Source organism: Cryptotermes secundus, unplaced genomic scaffold (assembly GCF_002891405.2).
Source record: "Cryptotermes secundus unplaced genomic scaffold, Csec_1.0 scaffold1326, whole genome shotgun sequence".
NCBI classification, from domain to species: Eukaryota; Metazoa; Arthropoda; class Insecta; order Blattodea; family Kalotermitidae; genus Cryptotermes; species Cryptotermes secundus.
In genome coordinates, this window is record NW_019731595.1 from 119,368 (window position 1) to 141,610 (window position 22,243).

Consider the following 22,243-nt stretch of genomic DNA (forward strand, 5'->3'; position numbering starts at 1 on the left):
TCACGCGGTGACGCGGAACTGCTTCCTACTGTGACGTGGAACGTAACAGGCAATCCTGCGGCTATATAAGTGAGCTGCAGTGCCGGTACGAGTTGAGTTATAATGTGGACATCGCTGAGTTAAGTAGTCGACGAGCGAGTGTGTTATCAACAGTTCTCCAGTCAGCCGACTATAGTGGAGTATAGCAGCCGTCGCGGAAAGAAGATCCGGACGTGAGTGTGATTGTGTAATTGGGAGCGTGTGATACAGTGATACCTAGCTCCCCTACTGTCAACGTGTAGACTACTGAAGACAGAGTGAACTGATTTGCGCATAGGGTTAGAAATCGTGAAACCCCGCAACAGTGTTAACAGATTAATGCGCTTAGGGTTATAAAGTGTGAAACCCCGCAACTGTGTGATAATTAATTGTAGCCGTTATTTGTAGATTGTTAAATAAACCAATTAACCATCTCTACGGCGTCTTCAGTAACGCAAGACACGTTACACTGGTGTCAGAAGTGGGATCAGTAACGAAAACACGTTACACTATTTATATCATCAATGTCTTATGTTATGATCTACGGTGAGGTGGTTTTACGAGCGCTTAATTTAGCATAAGAGTCGGCCGCTACTGCTGTCAAGTTGGGCTGATGCAGGAATTCGTTTGACAGCTTTCAAGGACACATACTTGATATAATCTTCATAGTATTGTGTCATATAGACCCGTTGTTAGGCATACGCAAATATACGACAGCCGTTATTGAGCAACGGCTTCGCAAACAAATGTTTCCACGGCAAAAATTGAACTGCAACAAGCAGGAGCGGTGTCTACTACGCGGTCCGTGCCGAGGGCATAAAAAAGACCCCAGTACTCTTGAGACTGACAGAGGACTTCGTATATAATGCACAAGGAGAAATTTTCACTAACGTGCCTTGTGTGCGATACGTACACTTGACGAAGGCGAAGCGAATTGTGTTCATAAAAGGCAAACCCACATATAAGGACTATGACCGCAAGGGTTCAGCTACAAAAAGTCTGGTTGTGATCCTCGAGGATCTTGGGGCCAATATGCAGTAATTGGCGGTAAACCGTTAATCGTAAAGTAGCTCTGACTCTGACTTGAGACGACAGTGAGAAGAGTAGGAGGTTGGTGTGAGATGGCCGCCAGCCTGGGAGTTAGTCAGCTGGAGCAACGAGTCAGTCGCCGGCCAGTAAAGACGTGAACATGGAAGCTGAAAAAACTAGGGCATTGTAGCCGTTACCAGGCTACAACCAATAAAGATACAGCAGACTGAGAAGTCTTAGTACATACTGTAGTGAATTGTAGAGTGTGTGAATTGGCGATAGTGCTATAGTTACTTATAATTAATTTCTGTAAGACTTCAGTAAATCCGATGACCAAACCAAAACCCTTCTGTAGTCACTCATATTATTTAGGTAATTGAAATAAGGAATACGTGATGGCTGAACATCGATCACACACAGGAGAATGAAAAATGCTCTCAGAAATTTAGTCTTGAGAGGTTAACGGGAGCCACAGATTGTGATGATTGGTCACTATAAAAGTAAACCTGGCTCTACTCTGATTCAGTTCCTTTTATTTCGCATCTGTTTCTCCTGGTTCCTTGAGATTCGAGTTTATGCTATACTCCTATAAATGTCTTGTTCTCCGAAGTACACCATCAGCTGCAAACTATTCCGATATGTAAGATTTGAGGCTTTCACGGCGGTGACTATGAAGAAAGCAGTCTTCTGGGATTTGGCACCGAGTATATGTGGTGTTAGCCGACGTTTCGGAGGAACGTATCGCCTCCATCTTCAGGGTAGAAGCTAAGCTGTGTATATTTCCAACACAGCCTGCTTTTACCGGTTCTCACGGTCTCTTCGCTTTCAGATTTCTTATATTTTTTCTTCTACCCTGAATATGGAGGCGATACGTTCCTCCGAAACGTCGGTTAACACCACATATACACGGTGCCAAATCCCAGAAGACTGCTTTCTTAATATTCCGATATGATTTAGGAGGATGCGATGTGATAAAGAATGAAAATTGTTCGTTACAAAACCTGAACGTAAGAGGTATTTGTTAAATTTAGATCTAGGCTCGAAAGTCCGTGTTAGGTGGGTCCCTTTTCACCACGACATGGCGCGTCCTCAGGTTGCGGATGGAGGAAACTCCCTCCACGTATGGAAGGAAGCTGTGAATATATTGAATAAACAGTCGCGGACAGCCGACCAGGGGTAATCCTCCAGCTGGGTAATTGGGCGTGAGGCTAACAACTCCTTACCGTAAAAAAATAAGCTTGTTACGAAAATGTTCAAGAAACCTCGGACCTGGAGGGATTGGATTGATCTGGCTCAGGATATGGCCCAGTGGAGGACAGTTGTTAACACGTTAATGAACCTTCTGGTTCCATAAAGGCTAGGGAGTTCTAGGCTCGAAAGTATTAAATTGGATCTTGAAAAAATATGGAATTAGGGTGTGGATTGGGTTCATCTAGTTCAGGATACAGATAGCTGGTGTGCTGTTGTTGGTACAGTAATGAACTTTAAGGTTTCATAATGAATGAATTCATTCATTCAAAGTTTCATAAAGGACTGGCTTTGACTAGCTGAGTGACTAATAGCTTATAAAGAATGAGTCTGCTTTTGAATTTTGTTTTGCCTCTCTCTTTGTCTGTATTTCTCTGTTTCTTTCTCTTATTTCTTCTTTCTCTTCTCCTCTGTCGCTGCTATATAAATCTCTCAATATGTAATATCCTCCATTTGGTTTTTTTCTTCGTCCTGCTCAGTCCCAACGATTCTCCTCAGTAGTTTGTTCTCAACTCGAGTTTCACAATCAGTTAGAAAACAACAGATAATGTTGTAGATTTGTGTGTCCCTCATATCATATTACTCCAGAGGAAAGCGCCACGGCATTGATTTATGTGTATATTTACAGAAATAGATTGATATCTGTATAAGTTTTGTTCAGAATATTTTGTAGAAGCTTGAAGGTCACATATATTAGAAATAAATATTTCGAGAATAGTTTTGACACAATCTGTGTTTTGGAATTCTCCTAATTTGGTTGAGGCACTATTCTACAAGCCGAAAGGTCGCGGGTTCGATTCCTGATGAAGTCATTGTATTTTTTCAATTGACGTAATCCATCCAGCAGCACTACGGCTCTGTGGTCGACTCAGCCTCAAACAGAAATGAGTACCAGGAATCTTCCTAGGGGTCAAGGACGGCTTGCGGGTAAGGCTGACAACCTCACTGCCATCTCTTAGCAGATTGTCTAGAAAATGTTGGAGCTTTGACGTCTCACAACCCTATCGGCCTCCACGGCCTGTTACACGGATAACTTTACATTTTTTACCTTTTTACCTCTAATGAATATTTTATATACTTCGGAATTTATGAAGATTTTAAGTATATTCCTCTTTGTCGCAGAATTAGATATTATTTTGAATGTAGTTTTAAAAAATTATTCTTCGGTGAATCACATTTAGCTCTATATTATTCGTGGTTTTGTTTAATGATATTTACTATTTTTAATCGGCTGGAATTATTAACTCGTCGTAACATCCTGACCAACTGTATGTAAAATTTCGTCAGGTAGGTGGGAATGCGGGAAACATTAGAAATGGAAAATTGGCAGCGGTACTGGGAGACTTCGAAAAGAAAAAGGAGCTCATGCCGAGCTGATGTGCACTTCAGCTTACCGATTTGATGCCGTGGATGTTGCTCCTCCATTCCTTCCGACGCTGTATATGCAAAACATTGTATAAGAAGTAATTTGAAGCAATGGTAGGATATTTGATAATTGCAGTAGCAAATAAAATTGTTACTTAGGACGAAATGAAGGGAATATTGAATTCATCGAACGCATGCTACTATTCGGTGCAGATCTTTTACATTCTCATCTGTTATATAAAATAAAATTGGTTAAAATATATAAAAATTTATGTTTTGTAGTGGTCTAAAGCTCGATCACTTCCCATAAGGAAGTTGATGTATTGAGGATGTTTGAGAAAATATTGCCGAGAGGAATGTTTTGACCTAAGGGAGAAAAAATAACCGAATGGTGAAAAACTTACAAAATGAGGCGCTCCGTAATTTTCGTCCTTCACGAGAAATTAGAAGAGTGATGAAGTACAGGCGGATGAGGTGCATGAAGCATGTGCTATGAATGATGGTGAAAACCCTGAAGGGACGAAGCCAAGAGTCCTTTACCGTTGCTGTAGTAGACTCCCAATCCGATTATAAACAAAAGAGCAGTTACTGTCCTCTGTCACGCAGTGAGTTTTGTTCCCCCTAAGTCGATTTATTGCCGGCCACGGTAGCCGAGCGGTCTAAGGCATGCACTACCTTCGCTCGCTCGGAAGCCGAGATCGTGTGTTCGAATCTCAATCAGGGCATGGATGTTTGTGTGCGTTTTTCTGTGTTTGTGTACAGGTAGAGGCCTTGCGACGAGCTGATCACTCGCCCAAGGAGTCCTACCGTATGTGTAAGATCTAGTAAACCGAAGTGAAACGGAGAGTTTCATGGAGGTAGGCCTAGGCCCAAATTGGGGCTGTAGCGCCACAGGAAAAAAAGTCGATTTATTTTTATTTTATGGCTCTACAGACTTTTGTTGGGCCTCGGCAGCTTTTGAAGTTTCTTGATCCTTTACACAGTTGGTATGACTCTTTGGACGGGGGATCAGCCAGTCGCAAGGCCGCTACCTACACATAGAACAATACAGACACAGAATAAACGCACACGACACAGACACCCATGCCTTGAGTGGGATTCGAACCCACGATCCCAGCGATCGAGCGAACGAAGACAGTTCATGCCTTAGACCGCGCGGCCAGTGTGACCGACATTGGTCCGCAGTATGAATATGAAATATGTATACTACCATACATTAGAAGGGCAAGCGATCCCCGCTCTGGGCACGGATCGGCATCTAATGAAGCGCACATTACTGACAGGATGTAATGATGTGGAAGTTCCGCTTTTTAATGGCTAACACATGATTTAATTTAAGCCAGCATTTCTGTCAGCTACACATTTTTACCCTAGATCGGGAATGGCCGCCCGTATTTGCTTGGACATCCTGGTGCCTTCGGAAGAATTCACGGATTCCCAGGAGAATTTCAAAGTATTCATAACAATTTTATAATTGGTCTCTGGTGATTGCAAAGAACTTGGAAAGACCCGCTCCATGAATGAAATGTATTTCCACGGTTGAGCAGATCTGACTATTTAGTTTGTGTTCAGAGCCGAGTTAAATGAGGATTTAGCCTGTTAATACTGATGACATTTCTAAGAAAATACCTTATAAATATGATATTTTGAGGTAATATGCAAAGACAATGCCTTTGGAATTATCTTCATGTGAGAACACAATGTATATAACTATTCACAAGTCACATGTTTCACTTATATAAGAGATGTATTATATTTGTGGTCTACAAGCTATAACTTGTAAACTTCGTCTAGTTACCTTCCTCGCACCCGCCAAAAATGTTGAAAACCTATGTCCTAGATGTTTCTGTTGATTTTTGGTTGGTTCCATTACTACATATTTGTTTAAACACAATTTTGTTTGCTCAGAAAATAGATTTATGAGAATTTCAAAGATTGAAGATGATGGAACATTCAATATGGAAGTATAGGCCTATGACCAAAACGAAAGAAATAATTTTATTTGAGCTGATATCGCCATAAAGAAATCGTTTTGATATATTTTTCTTTTCTAGGGTGCGTCCTTCACTAAACGCAGAGAGGAAATTATTGGTCGATAATACAATACTTCACCCATTCTAATCTCCTAGCAACTCAGTATGAAGTAGAACTGTTTCTGATATTACCGATTTGTGACTGCAGCTTCAGTAAGGAATTTTGCGAGCGCATACTTGGGCTGAATAGACAAAATCTTCTTCTATTTGTGGCGACGCATGACGGATAATTTTTCCTCACGGTATCGCTGTCTAGAAAATTCACTGCGCGATAGAGAAAATGTAAAATTATTTCGTAGTTTTATATCCACGCTGAATGCATTGCATTGCATATTCAGTGTAAATTCGATAAACCGAACTACAATAACTAAAAGCACTGGAATGTTCGGATTATGGAATATTTCGGTTTATTGAATTTCAAATAAAAACTACGAACCTTTAAGAAAATTATTTATTAAAGAGATTTGTAGGTATATTTCATACATAAACTACCGGAACCCGCAGATATTTGACTAAAGTTCGGGCTCGGGGCAAGCGTCTTTCCTCACCTAAAGAAGAAGATCAATTAACGTATGATATCATGTTTCATAAGGATTCATTTTTACTAGAAGAAAGTAAAATAACTGGATTAAATGTGTAATTTTCTTACCTGCTAATATATTTTTTGTTGATTTACTGCATTTCAGCTGGGATTACTGGGAGTTCGGTTTATCGAGGTTCAACTATGTTTTATGACGTTACGGTCCTAAATTCTTGAATTCTACTTTCTTTCATTTTGCCCTTGGAATCTCTATTTAAATCCACAACAAAGAGTCTCTTGTGATCGAATTGTAGACCGTATTAGAGTGAGCCTATTCCATTACGGCATGGCAGGTCCTCACATTTCGAATAGAGATGTAGGGCACAGTTCTGCATGCAGAACTACTTGTTGCTAACAAGAATTGAATATTCCTTCTAGAGCAGTTGTTGCATGACTGACGATATTGCAGTAAAATTCCAGTACTTATATCTGTGGTAAAATATAAAATGTCAGCTTGAATTTTAAGGTTGGAAAATGCACGTGGGATGCTGGTAATGTAACATTGGTTTAAAAAGTCAGTTGTAGGCTTAAATAGGTCCCGCTCTTGTTACTTTCTTGGGTAAAGACCGAACTTAAAAATCTCAAAATCTATAAAATTTCTTCAGCATATATTAATTAATATTTCAGCTATGGGTTCAAGGAATATTTCCTCTATTTTACTTTCTTGGTTAAACTCTGATATAAGAAATTTCATGAAATATTTAATTATCATATTCATCAGACACGAAATGTGTGGCTCAAGTCGAAGTAGTCTTGAAACTGAAATTTGTACATGCGAATCACTTAGCAATATTTCCCGCTCTAGTCACCTTATGTTTCTCACATCGATACGACGTCAGATGTGTTCTAAGGTAACCAGAAGATGGATGTCTTCTGGCACCATTAACACGGAGATATGACGTTAGGTCATGTTATGCTTCCGGCGTCCGGAAGTCGTTATAGAAGCCAGTGGCTCAGTTCACGCTGAGCGATCGATGTGCCGCAGTTTGCATTCTGAAATGTGTTACTTTCTAAAAGAATCGATAACTTCTTATCGACTTTTAACCTTTCAAGGAGATATTTTCCTCTTTTATGAATGGGGAACCACTCATTCAAAAGAAACTTAAAGTAGCAGATAAGTTTAGTGCTTACCTGTGTTTCATATGCGCGTGTCGAGATATGTGTCATGTTTTGAGAGCTGTTGCGGATATTCTAGAAGGAAATGACTACAACTTCCTAAAAGCACAGAGTTTTGTCTCTATTATATACGAGTACTTATTAAATTTTCCAGAGTGGGAGTCGTTTTAGATTTAGATTTCTCCTGTAATCTTCACTTAATATTTTAATGGAAATTAACCCAAGAATTACGGGAATGTAGTAGGACTGAAGGGGTGAGAAACTGATACAAAATTTCGGTTATTTAGTAATACACGTATACACTGAGATGGGGGAGTAATATTTTTACGGATCTCAGGGGGAAAATTTGTTAGGGTGTGAACAGAATTCAAGTGCTCAGGACATTCGCCAACATGGTAATGAACACCCTTATACCCTATTTGTCTAAGATTACTTTTAATATTAGCCTTTAATATATCCCTAGGTTTCCCAAGCGATTTTTCAATCTTTTAATTTTAGTATTTAATTTCTTATCCACTGTTGTGATACCTTAATTCTTCTTATAGTGTTAGGAGATTTGTTAAATTATTTTTATTGAAAGTGATACAAATACAGTATACGTAAAAGAAAAAAGCCTAAGGACTAATATGAACTTGGTTCTTCTATCATGCATAAAAACATACATAGTTACATCACCACACTTTCCCAGTGTGACAGTAATTGAGATTAGCTCTTTCTGACGGAGCCAACAGAGTAGGTGTCTCAAACCACCTCACCTGAGGGTGGAAACAGATCCAGTTTCCGAAACATGTTTTTTAGAGTACCAGACAATGGACAACGCAAAAAGAACAGTAANTATCCAGTTTCCGAAATGTGTTTTTGTGTGTTTTTTAGAGTACCAGACAATGGACAACGCAAAAAGAACAGTAAACTGATAAGTGTGGGCGCTGTGCAACAACACGGAAGAGCATTTCTCTGCACAGCCGCGTAGGAAAGGGGAGCAGAGGTAGCTCAGTCACCCTAACTATGAGCTACGGACTGGGCGGCCAGGGTGCGATTCCCGCAAAGGCAAAATATTTTTCTCTACTTCACAGCGTCTAGACCGACCCTGGGCCACACCCATTCTCCTGTCGAATGGGCGTGAAGCTGACCATGCAGATCCATCTAGTGTCGAAGTAAAGAATGATGGAGTTACATTTTCCCGCCCCCACATGTGTTCATGACTTTGTGCTGATTTAATTAGATTTAGGGTCAGGTTTACTTTACCACGTGGGAAGAGCTCGGGTGCACTATCATAGATCTTATGCCCGGGAACGAACGCCTTTCAGTGACACCGCTGATGAATAGTATACGTCAACAGAATTTTGTTTGAACGGCAGGGTACGTTGCAGGATATGCGAGCCGGGTTAGAAGCCCTTCGTACTGCAAGTGAGGGGCTTGTGAGTCAGGTTGCAGGGATACGAAGCTGACCACAGCGTGTAACTGAGTCTATTAGCCGTGCCAGAGCTCAAGCGGTTAGTCACTGACTTCCCACCGTGGCGGCCCGGGTTCGATCCCGGGTCTGGTTAAGTGGGATTTGCGGTGGACAAAGTGGCGCTGGGGCGGGTTTTTCTCGGAATACTTCGGTTTCCCCTGCCAATCTTCATTCCACCAAATTCTCCATCATCATAATTACCCGGGCAGGCTACAATAGGCCAATCAGTGGCCGCCGTGCCGAGTGGATCCAGTTGGACTCCACCACCCACTAAGCGAATTAAAAAAAACCGAGCCTATGGAATTACTTGCTTTGTCAATGCTATGTTTCATTGTGCTCCTTCAGCTGCACATGTTACGTAATGGCGAGATGAGGGATTATCACGTACAGTAAACCGAAAAGAATCGGACTGGAAGTGACCTTGTTCGGTTTAGGAAAATCCAACAACGTGTTTGGTTTTATCCTTTAGGCTATTTAACGAAGCTGTTTCAAGTGCTTACAAGAAATAGACCATAACATTGAGCAACAGATGGGAAAATTATGGAAAATAATGGATATGTGAAGTATTAGAAGACGAAAGTAGTTGCAAAGTTGAAGTATAATCTACTCTTTCACCTGGAGAATCTGACGTCGAAGTTCGAACCGTGAGAAGGTGAGCAGCGATCTCACCAATGTGGCAGCAGTAACACACTAGCTATTATCATTTCAGGAACACCCCCCAACTTTCTGCATTGTCATATTACTAATATTTACGTTCTAGAAAACAAGAGATGCTTATTCCTATTTGGAAAGGGTCCTGCGATTTTCTGGGGAATAACATTGGTTCTCCGCTTCTGTGATTCTGAAATAGTACAGGACTTTCTAGCTACGTGATTTATTATAACCTTCTCTTTACTGAATTTAGAATGAAGAATTCGCAAATAAATACAGCACGATGTGCTGTTGCTGAAGAAGGGGATCTCCGCCTAGCACGCCCCACATCCCTCTTTACACTCTGACCTAGAATTTCTTCAAAACTTTCTGTAGAGTGGAGTTGGGGGAAGAATAAGAAGACAGACTTCTGTCTCTGAAATATCTCTTCAGATTTTTGTTTGATTATTTCCTTTCTCGTTCTGCTTCTCTTGTTTATTTTCGTTGTTGCTCTTCTCTCTAATTCACAGCTACTCTTCTACCGGCTTCCATTTCTCAAAATTTCTTTAACTCACGTATAACAACCTGTTCGTTTACATGCCAAATTGTTAAGCTCAAAAGTTTACCTATCCTTTATGTGTGTTTAAGTATGAGCCGGAGTATCTCTGTAAATGAAGTTGTGGGAAGGGTCAAGAAGTGGATGTCGTATGCCTGTTAGATGCAGAGAATTTTGTCTTCAGCATTCCGGTTCTACGTTACTTCACCCGGCTTCCCAATCCTTGAGCTCAGCAGTCTCAGTATCAGATTGGTTATAGGTCGCAGCCTGAAGCTTTTGGGTCTAGAATTCAGGACACTGTGCCTCTAATCCTTCTGCATGCCTTCCCAATATGGTACATTGTTTTCACACCATCCCCACTGGATCATCCGAAATCGTGTTCCCAGTACAGGTCGCATATGTAACTTGTAGAGTTTAGAAAGCGTAGTTAAATAAACTAAGCAAGAACGAAATATTGTGTGTGTATTTCCATGCTCTTGAAATGATTTTTTTATTTGACATTCAAAAGCCATTGTTAACTACAATAAACAGTGCAGTTTATACAATATGTACCCCAGCAGGCGGCAGGCTAATCTTACAGGTTTCTCTTATGTTTTTCCTCGAGGCCGCGCCATATCTCAAACGGTTATTCGCTGGGTTCCCACCGCGGCGGCCCGGGCTCGATCCCCGGTCTGGTCAAGTGGGATTTGTGGTGAACAAAGTGGAGCTGGTGCAGGTTTTCTCCGAGTACTTCGGTTTCCCCTGCCAATCTTCATTCCACAAATTGCTCCGCAGTCCCCCTCACCTATCATCTGGGGCTGGTACAATAGGTCAGAAAGTGGCCGCAGTACAAGGGACCTAGTCCCACCCCACTAGCAATAAAAAAATAATATGTTTTTCTTCAGACCCTGTGGGAGGATAACGAGGTAGTGTTCTGATGCAACAAACCTGCTTCCTCATTTAGCCAATTACGTCCTCATTTACATCTTACAATCTCTCGCTTTCCTGTTGCTCCCAATTTGGAACAAAAGGAATCCACGAAACGCTTCGTTTTACTTCAGTTTCTAAAACAGTTGGTAGGACTCCTTGAACGGAGGATCAGCCCGACTGAAGGCTGCTACCTACATAGGATAACAAAACACAATAAATACAGGCATCCGTGTCTTGAGTGGGATTCTAACTCACGATCCCAGTGTTCGAGCGAACGAAGAGAGGTCATGCCATAGACCGCGCGGCCACTGTGATCACCCAACTTCAATACCATAAATATCTGCACTTCATGTACCTGTACAGGCGTAGGAATCGAAGAGATAATTATATAAGTCTGCCTCTCTTGAATCCAGCTTATCCAGTCTTAAAAAGTCTTTTATTACTTTATAGTATTGAATATTAATGTAAATCACGACTTCCCATACACCCAACAAATTAGCTCAAGAGGCAGTCGGTTGCTACCCACTTCTAGTCAAATGTTTAGTGACATCCTGTAACCCTGAGGGAGTGCCAAGATAGCATTTTGAAATACATGAAAACAGCTTCCACGTCCTTTCCACATAACCGCATATGCTCGCCTTTCAACGTTATTCAGCGCTAAATAGCCCATACAGTTGCCAAAATATCGTTAAACAATCTGTAGTCAAAGAGTATACTCCTTATTCAGTTTTCATTTCCGCCATTATTAATCATTTCATAGGGATCATATGTTTATGTGAGTACTGTCTTCGCTCGCTCGGAAGCCGGGATCATGAGTTCGAATCCCACCCAAGGCACGGATGTTTGGTATGTGTATGCTTTTTGTCTGTGTTTGTGTTGTCCTGTGTTTAGGTAGAGGCCTTGCGACGACGTGATCACCCGTCCAAGGAGACCTACCGTCTGTAAAATGATCATAAAATTGGAAAAAATCAAAGGCCAGAACCCAAGGGGGCTTTAGAGCCAGTGAGAAAATGCTTATATGAACTTTGCAACTGATATAATATCGTTAAATAACCAACTAATCAGTTATGTTATTAATTTTCTCACACTCTAGTGTTATAAGTACCTTTCATTGACTGTCACCTGTAACGTGTTTAGGCAAGGGGAGGGAACTCATCAGCTGTGCCCTCGATGTAAGTAGCAGACTGTTGCTCTCCTTCAGGCACTACGTCACAAGCTCAACATGTATTCACACCCGGACTGACACAGGAAACCTCAAAGGACGTTGACCGTGATAATGAGTAGACAGTTTTAAAACACCTTCTTTGAGGCAATCGCTGTGTTACTCAAAGTACTTACGAGAAGATTTTTCCTTTGGCGCTACAGCCCCATTTTGGGCCTTGGCCTACCTCTATGAAACACCCGTTTCACTTCTGTTTGCTAGACCTTAGACATTCGGTAGGACTCCTTGGGCGGGTGATAAGCTCGTCGCAAGGCCTCTGCCCGTACACAAACACAGAGAAACGCACTTACACACACGAAGACAAAACATCCATGCCCTGAATGGGACTCGAACCCACGATCCCAGCTTCCGACCATGCGAAGACAGTGCATGCCTTAGACCGCTCGGCTACCGTGGCCGGCGCTTACTCCTAAAATAATAAAGGTGGGCATTCCATACCGAAATCTTATGTAGACGACAGGAAGAGGTAAAAGGTAGAATTATCTGTGTTTAATTAATTACGCATCAAGCCGTGAAAATATGTGGGGGAGTGGAGCTATAGCTCCACCATTCTTAACCTCGACATTAGATGGAGATGAGTATTCAGATTCAGGTAACGGCTACTTTACCCCCTGTACTTACTGAATATAAGGCAGTTTGTGCCTCAGAGCTAATCTGGACGATGTGGAATAGAGGAAAACTTCTGCCCTCCGTCGGGAATCAAACCTCGACTGCACAGACCGTAGACCATCGCTATACCGACTGAGCTATCTCAGCTAATTGTAAACATCATATGTTATGCCAAATATATGGCAGAAGATAAGCTTCAAGTGTATCAAGCTGTACTGAAAACATCATTTGGCATGATCATCTTGCATGTTTCGGTCCCATAGCACCATCTTCAGAGGCTCGTGTGATAAAAAAGAGATCGATTACGTGTGCATTAAAAGTATATATAAGTAGTCTCACAATTATGTATTACATATTTCTTAATTGAAACTCGAAATGTATATATATTTATCTAAGTATAATGATTGTTCTGGCTTCAGGATTATTTTGTTAAATTGTTTTTATCATGTTCTTCGTATGAAGCACTGGGTAATGCTATGTTGGCAACTGTCTTCCATTCTTCTTTGCTCTCTGTGTTGTAGATGTTTTAGTAGAGATGTAAGTAACCTTAATACATTCAAAATACGTAAATCATCGCCTGTAACACATTGAAATTGAAAGCAATTTGGAGGATTCTGATTTCAACTTTAGTGAAATAGGAAGTAAAGATGGCCTACTTCACAAATTGAGATCAATTCTACCCCATCATTTCTATCAGCTCCTAAAATCTTATTTAAAAATCGGTATTTCCGCGTCAAACACGAAGACTCGTACTGGGAACTGAAGATAATCAAGGCTGGTGACCCACAGGGAAGTGCATTGGGGCTAGTCTTATATCTAGTTTATATTACTGTTGTGCCAACTACATCGAAAAGCACTATAGCCACGTTTGCAGACGATACAGCAGTCATGGCAGTAGGAGTGGCAGTTGAAAGCTCAACTAGAAATCTACAATATCTACAAAGTCGCCCGCTGGACAAAAAAAAAATGGCGAATTAAACTCAACGAATCCAAAACAGTACACATTGACTTTACAAACAAGAGTATTGCACAACAATCAATCTTCATCTGTGACACCCAAGTTCCATACAACAACACAGCGAAATATCTTGGAATAACTCTAGACGCCAAGTTACGGTGGAAAGAGCATATCAAGAAAAAACGTGATGAGCTCAACAACAAGTTCAAAAAAATGTATTGGTTGCTCAGACGCAATTCTGAGCTGTCAATCCACAATAAACTTACATTATACAAACAAACTCTACGTCCAGTTTGGAGTTATTGTATCCAGCTCTGGGGCTGCGCAGTGAATCCAATATTCAAGTGATTCAGCGCTACCAGAACAAAGTGCTAAAGTGTACTGTCAACGCACCATGGTACGTTCGTAACAGTGACCTTCATCGTGACCTTGGGATCGAGACGGTCACAGATATCATCGCTAAGTCCGCCACCTCTCACGAAAAGAGACTCCAAAACCATGTCAACATTGAAGCGCGCAGACTTCTCAACGTGAACAATATCATTAGACGACTCAAACGGAAGAAACCGTTCTAACTAGTTAAATGTTAAAGTACTAAGTAATTCAGTGGTAGTATATTAGTATACGTAGTATATTAGGTTTAGAAAAAATTAATCGTTAGTTATCCAACTAGTTCTAATTGTAATTAAGTTCTGGTTTGCCCAGTCTTTAATTAATTAATAATAAAAATAGGAAGTAAAGATGTAAGCTAGATTCAGCTGGCTCACACTAGGCGTCAATGGCAGACTTTCGTGAAAATGGTAATCAATATCGTGTTTCCAAAGAAGAATCCAATAACGTTATGAGCTTTTGGGTAACCGATATTCTCTACTTTCTTGAATTTCCGAGTATCAACTTTGTGTTGGCCATTAGAATATTTCCCTTGTACTTCAAGGATATAAAATAAATGATCAAATCCAAGTGAAGATCCTAAAGGTTTAAATACTTCAACGGAAAGCACGAGGAACGTGTATTAATATTAATCACAATACATCTCTCTCTGCTGCAAGCGTGTTCGTAATACTTTCCAAAATGGAGGAGGGAGAAAGCAGAACAGTTGCATTAGGATGCCGCGATGTGATCACTGTCTGCCAAAACTTGGCAAGAGTTGCAAGAGGCATGAGGCCCCAGAACTGTGTCACATTTAAACAAAACCCTTGTGACCCATCGGAGTTAATTTACAGTGAAAATGTGACCCAGATTTTAACAGGCCAGTTTAGGAATGAGGTCTGTAGTATCTCTAGTTTACCAGCATTGTTTGCCACATGAACTCTTCTAAACTTTCCACGCTATGCATGAGATATCTCTCTTTAAAAGCACTGATCCCACTGGTCTGGATTTTCGGCTTTGAATGAGGAGATCAATGAAAGGAATATCCCCATCTCGAAATGCTTAGAACTAGCCCTTCTTGGCTTTTCAACAGTACATGTACCTCAGTACGGACACATACTAATAGTGGAAGATTTGGGGGGATAAAAATCGACTGTAGGAGAAGTACTATCAGAGTGAAAAATATCTCAAGCGTGTACTGTAAGACGTGTAGCTTCTATTCCTGTCATATTGCAGCCAAAGAACTCAGTCTAGAGGTGCACACTGCAGGCCATAGTGCATTCCTTCTTTTATATTTTGATTTTAATTACATGTAAATATTATGCTTTCCACCAATTTTGTGTGCGATGGGCGGATGAAATACCATTTTATGTGAGTTTTGTGCAGTGAAAAAATATTAAATTGGCATCTTGCGCGCGCGCGCGTGTGTGTATGGGGGGGGGTGAGTAAATTGATGGATTTTTTTAAGGTACTTCGGCTTCTAGGGTCATTTGCACCTGTTTCATAACGAAATTTGCAAGGCAAGAAAATAAATGTTAAGTGAGTGAATGTAAATGAGTATGACTGTAAAATCAGTGGTCATGATTTTTACACCTTACATATACTTCGCAGCAATTTGATATTGAGAGCCGGGATAGCGCAGTCGGAATAACGACTGGCGACGGGCTAGACGCCCGAGAGGTCAGAGTTGGAGTCCCGGTAGTCTCCACGTCGTACAGACTTGCTCTGGGTTTCACAATCTTTCTATTCAATGGGTACCGGTGGTAAAGTGTCCGGGGCGTGAAGCTGACCACTCACCTCCAACTAGTGCCGAGATCAAGAAAATATGGATCTACACATCCACTCCCCATACGCCTTCATGGCGTAGTGCTTAATTACTTAAACACAGGGCAACTTTACCTTTATAATTGGCCATTAAAACTGATAAAAGTGCCAGGCTGTGTAAAGACACGTCACTGCGATCCTAAACACTCTCGAATAAAATTCTGGCCAAAGAAAAATGACTGTAGAAAAAGTCGCTGAGTTAAGTTGACTGGGTGAATCCATTACTGTTGAATACTCATTTTGTACAAATCCGAAAAAGAAACATAGTACAAGAATATATAAAATTTCCATAGACCTCGGCGATTTTTGTGCGGAATAGAAAATATAAAGGCCAAGGAAATTAAAACATACGATATGTTCTGTAGTGCATTTACATGGGCTATTGATAGGGACATTTGTGCTTCTCTTTATCACGCACGTCACATTGAGTTTCAACATATACAAAGTCTACATAACATATTTATATCCTTGTGTTGCTGTATATTATTTTTCTTCATTTACCGTACGTGTAGTAGTCGTACATGCATATTTCATGGTACAATTAGGCGTTCTTTACGCTAAGGCTGCACCGTTCCTTATTTTAACAAACATTCGTAGGCTACAAATGTCGTGATGAAACCGAATCAGTTATAGGCCTCACAAAAAAAAAAACCGGAAATATCGCTCCCAGAAGTTCATCTAATGATTATGCTGCCATAACTCTGTAGCAAGAGCCACTCTAGAATTCACCCAAAGGACTAGGGATAATCGCAAGACATGCCAGAGAATTCAGACTGGTACCACACGTATCCCCGTGCCATGAAGGTACAAGAAAGTGGTGGTAATATTCCTCGAATTATTAACCTCAGCACTACTACGTGAATGGTCAGTTTCACGCCTTGGCCACTTCAACGTCAGGGAAAGATTCCCGATACAGAAGAAAAGAATTGTCGTCCTGTCGGGAATCGAGAACCCACCCTTCATCACATAGCCAGTCACCATACTGACTAAAGTGTTTTTATTTCTTTTAAGTGGGGTGACAGTGAGTCCACTTGGTACGTCAGCCACTAACTGTCGTATTTTACCAGCCCCGGGTGGTAGATGATGAGTGTGGAGCAGTCAGTGGATTGAGAATTGGCAAGGGAAACCGAACTGCCCGAGCACCATTCGTCCACCACAAATCCCACATGACTTGAGCTGGGAACGAACCCGAGCCGCCACGGTGGGAAGCCAGCGAATAACCGCTAGAGCTGCGGCGCAGTTACTGACTGAGTTCACCTCTCGAATGTGAAATGAGATAAACCGCTGTTTCCTTTATATTTTACGCTCGCTGTTTTTCTAATGTCTCTCGAAAGGCAGAAATATTTAGCACTATGGCAGTTCAGTCACAATTAGATTTATCAATTTTGCACAAGAATTCCGAAGGCACACTGAAGACAGGAAGAGCAGAGACAGGTTGTGATTGATTGTCACGGGTTTCCTGCCTGTCTGCCTTGTGTAATTATGCGGGCTGGAGGAAACAGAACTGACACCTGGGGTTAGAAGTTCGCGTCTGTCTGCTGCTTCGATTTCTGAAATTTAGGTCGCACGTTTCCCCGTATCCAACCATATCAGTCTCAATGAAAAGATTGCTAAAACGAAATAAGGCCAAATGTCTTCAATAACGTAATTACGCCAAATGGCGATGAAATGAGAATAATAAATGCCGAGGAACTTCATGATTGATATCATTTTCACACAGTGTGGGGCGGATAGCAATGACATTCGGAGAAAATTGTTAATATGAAAATGCATAATTCTTACTTCTCGCCAAATCTTGTTAGGTGATAAAATTTAAGAGGGTGCCGTAGGTGGGCCATGTAGACAGTAAGGGAAATATTGAAAATGCATACGGTATTTTAGCAGGAAAACAGAAAGAGACCACTTGAGAGACCTAAGAGTAGATGGAAGAATAATATTAAAATGAACTTTGAGGAAAGATTGGCGTAAGAATGTAAACTGGATTCATCTGACTTAAAACAGGTCCAGTAGCGGGGTCTCTTGAGCACGGCAATAAACCTTAGAGTTCTATAAAAATTATAATTTTTGAACAACTAAGGAGCTATTAATTTCATAAGATTTATGCAGTCAGTGACGTCGTGAAACTTTTCGATGAGTTTGGTCGTCTAGCACTCTGTAACCTGAGATTTTCATGCTTTATCTAAGTCGAATTCCGGAGTAATACCTCAAATTAGGCCACAATTTCTCTCTTACACATGTATTCAAATTAATTATTCACTATTATCCGAGTATTTTCATTGTGTAATAAGTATGGACCGGATTTTTATGCCCTAATAATCCCTTAAATATGTATGCAATTATGCAAGAAAACTTTCGAAATATGCGTTAAAATATGCACATAAAAATTTATACCAAATATTAAAATTGATTTTACATTATTTTAAAACTAACAAATCAATATTTAAGTTCATTTTATGTAATCACTGAATGATTCATTAAAAATGATTCAATAAAAAGCTATACTTAGATACAAATCATGCAACAAAGCCAACATATTTCATTACAAATTTAAAAAAACCAATGGTACTCACATTTAGCTCTCCGAACTTTCAACTTCTCTTCTGTTGCAGTTCACAATTACTAAATGTTCTAGGTTTTCCATAATTAGTCGCGTCCTATTGTCTTGTAAGATGTCCTTATAGTGGGAAAAACTTCTTTCCACCTCACAGGAACTTAGGGGCGCATGTACAAAAGTCGCTATTTGCTCCACTGTTAGTGATCTTTTACTTGGCAGTTCAGTACGTTTACCGGCTAAAGTTTCTTCAATTTCACAAATTTCTTAATATCCTGGTCTTTTTGAAAGAATGCTATGTACTTTTTCCTTTACTACTTCACCGACTTTTCCAGGAACCGAATTCAATTTGGAAACAGTGGTTTTGAACAAACTAAACGACTGATACACCATAGTATCATGGAATTGATCAAAAATCCGGAAACTGCGGAGCTATTTGTGGTTTTAAATTGCTATACCGCAAGAAGATATGGGGTAGATTGTTCATTCTTATCAAGGGATCCAACTATACAATTTTCAGTAAACCGTCCCTCACAATCTTGTGTTTCGTCGATTGATACCCACACAAAATTATCTTGAATCTTTCCTCTAATGCTTTCAATTTTAAGATCGTAACATTGCTTCACGTAATTTTTGCGCACAGTAGACTCATCCGGCACTTTGCACTGTGTATACTTCTCTGTGAAGTTTCTCAGAGTAGGACTGGTTTATTTCCACAGCGGAATATCTGCCGCTAAAAAGGCTTCGCATAAATCAAAGGAAAACTGTGAAAAACTATTATTAGAAAATTCACTAAACAATTTTTAAACAGGTGCACATTTCGTGGATTTAATTTTAATATTGCCTTTGTGTTTATTAGTGTTCAAATGCTGAAGCACTTGAAAGCGTTTTTCACAACCAACTGTTTTCTCACACGCTCAGCAATAAAGAATTTCGTTATCCGTACTTATCATCTCTCCTTCGAACTCCCGCTGATACATCTATAATTTAGTTTTCTGACTTACTTTCACTGTCGCCATGACTGCAGAAAGCTAAACAAACTTAACTACAGGTTAGTCAGGACTAATGTGAATGGCCCCTAGCTTCAAATTAAACGTAACGAACCTCATGGAGACTTCGGAAATAAATAAGTCCCTTATCGGTTGAATCGTATTACATTGATAGCGGCTACATGTGGACGCTTCCGACTAATCTCTTCGCGGCCACTTTGATGGTACGCGGATGAGGCAAGTTACGAGTACANCATATGTATGATAAATATTTTAAAAGGGAAATATGCAGTATAAATTGAGATCTTCGAAAATATGATGCTTATTCATAAAACATGCAAGATATGCATTTATGTGCACCATAAAATTATGTCAAAAATTTAAGAAATGAAGTAATTCATACATATATCCAAACGAGCATACTTTCTGGTTGCAAGAAAGAAATATGCATTTGCATTAAAATCCGGTCCCTAGTAATAAGAGCTACTGAAGTCGCTTAATAAATCACAAAAAATGCCGCTGGATGGTTGTGGAGAGAAAAGAAGCACATCCGTAAGTGGACTAACGGAGGAAAGAATTGGTTAATGGATTTGTGGTCGAATGAAGAAATAAAAATTAACATAAAGAAACGTTTCCTGTCACTTAAACTACTTGTCCTCGCAGTGCTGCCTGCAACGTCAATGAACTTCATTCATAATGTGTACGTCATCAGATACGAATAATCTGCGTGCTGCCACATGATTTGTGGCCAATGGGTGTGAAATGACGTAGTAACGCGTCACACTCACTCTTATTTCATTCCTGTAAACGCAACAACGCTGAAGAGGCGTGCTGCAAAGTCCCTCATTACCATGGCAACGAGGCTCGAGTCTGCACGGTCAGCTATACGTAGTTCGATGTGTGTGATAACATTTAAGCCTATTTAACATTCAAGCCGTTGACTTGAATATTTAAGTCTGTATAAACCAGACGTTTGCGAAATGCTCAGACATATCCCCATAGATACTATGTAGAAATATAGTAATATGAAAAGAAATAGCAAAAATAAGTGATATATTTTGATAAAAATCAAGTACAGGGTCCCTAGTACATGTACTTAACGACTGTTAAGTTGTGGGGGCCACTAATGTTTCTGTTTAATTAGAGGTTGGACGACCGTGATCCGATTTCAAGAAGAGGCATGAATTTTCTTCCTGACCACCATGTGCAGGCCGTTTTGCGGATGAAACGTGTAAGACTGTGTTCCTTCCAGACACAAATTTAACAAGAAAACATACAACATTTATGAAATGATATCTTCAGTCCATAGCCTGTACAGCTCAGTCAGTATAACGATTAGACTACGGGTTGAACGNATCTTCAGTCCAACAGCAAGTGTATTGCCTGTACAGCTCAGTCAGTATAACGATTAGACTACGGGTTGAACGACCGGGGCTCGATTCCCGATAGGGGCAAGAGATATATTTCTTCTCCATAGCGTTCGAACTGGGTTTGAAGCCCACCCAGCCTCCCATACAATGGTAACCGGGGGCTCCATCCCCGCTGGAAAGCGGCCGGGGCGTGAAGCTGACCACTCACCTCTATCCAGTGCCCAAGTCAAGAATGGTGGAGCTATACCACCACTCCCCAAATGCCTTCATGGTGTAGTGCTTAGTCACATAATTAATTACAGGGAAGACTTTACGGAGTTTATGGAGTCGGCATTGGCAATAGCCTGTAGTTATACAACGTGTTGTATGTATTGTGGAACGCCACTGTCATTAATATTCAATGACTTTTGCGTAATGGTAGGTCATGTGGTGGTCCAGGTACAGTTGACACTATGCAGAAGTGTTGGTGGCAGTGAGTTACGTCGCTTTTCCTCGAACGTCTACATTCTGTAAATGATGACTTAATCATGTCATACACGTAAATATTCATTAAGTTTGGTAAGCCTAATTATGGACCTTCTACTTTCTGCTGATAAATCTGAAAAATGGTACCCTACGTTGTATCTAGACCTGAAAGTAATTTAGCTTTAAAACTGACAAATTTATCAGTGTGAATCTAAGAATACGCCAAAGAGGTGAAGAAATTTAACAGCCAACTGAGTTATATATTTCGTATAAATTTTCCTTTTCATTTGACGAATTTGCTACACTGAATTACTTCATAAGTTAAAATGTTTCATAGCTATTGAAATTTCGTTGTTCACATTGAAATACATTTGCTTGTGATATACACTCGACTAGGCAAACTGCGTGGAAACATGCAAACTAATTAGGCACATAAAAACAACGATGATAACACGACACCGATATTCACAAGGCTAAAATATAGAACCATAGACGCCTGTGGTTCGGTATGGGTGTGAAACTTGGTCTCTGACACTAAGGGAGGAACGTAGACTGAGGGTGTTTGAGAACAGGGTGTTGAGGAGAGTATTTGGACCGAAGAGAGAAGTGACAGGAGGTTGGAGAAAACTGCACAATGAGGAGCTTCATAACTTGTACTCTTCTCCAAGTGTAATTAGAATGATCAAGTCAAGAAGGATGAGATGGACAGGACAGGTAGCACGAGTGGGGAGAAGAGGAATGCATATAGGAAATTGGTGGTAAAGCCAGAAAGAAAGAGACCACTGGGAAGACGAAGACATAGGTGGGTTGATCTTAGAGGAAGAGAGAATGGTATGGATTGGACTGATCTGGATCAGGATATGGACCAGTGGAGGGCTCGTATGAACACGGCAATGAACCTTCGGCTTCTATAATATGCTGGAAGTTTTTGAATAACTGCACAATTGGC

The 22,243-nt window shown here is 40.5% G+C and overlaps 1 protein-coding gene across 1 annotated transcript in view; it reads left to right on the top strand.

Moving 5' to 3' along the window:
• LOC111867260 (whirlin) overlaps positions 1 to 22,243 on the top strand; it is a gene marked incomplete at its 3' end in the record, with an annotated part of 129,334 nt that overhangs the window by 50,950 nt on the left and 56,141 nt on the right.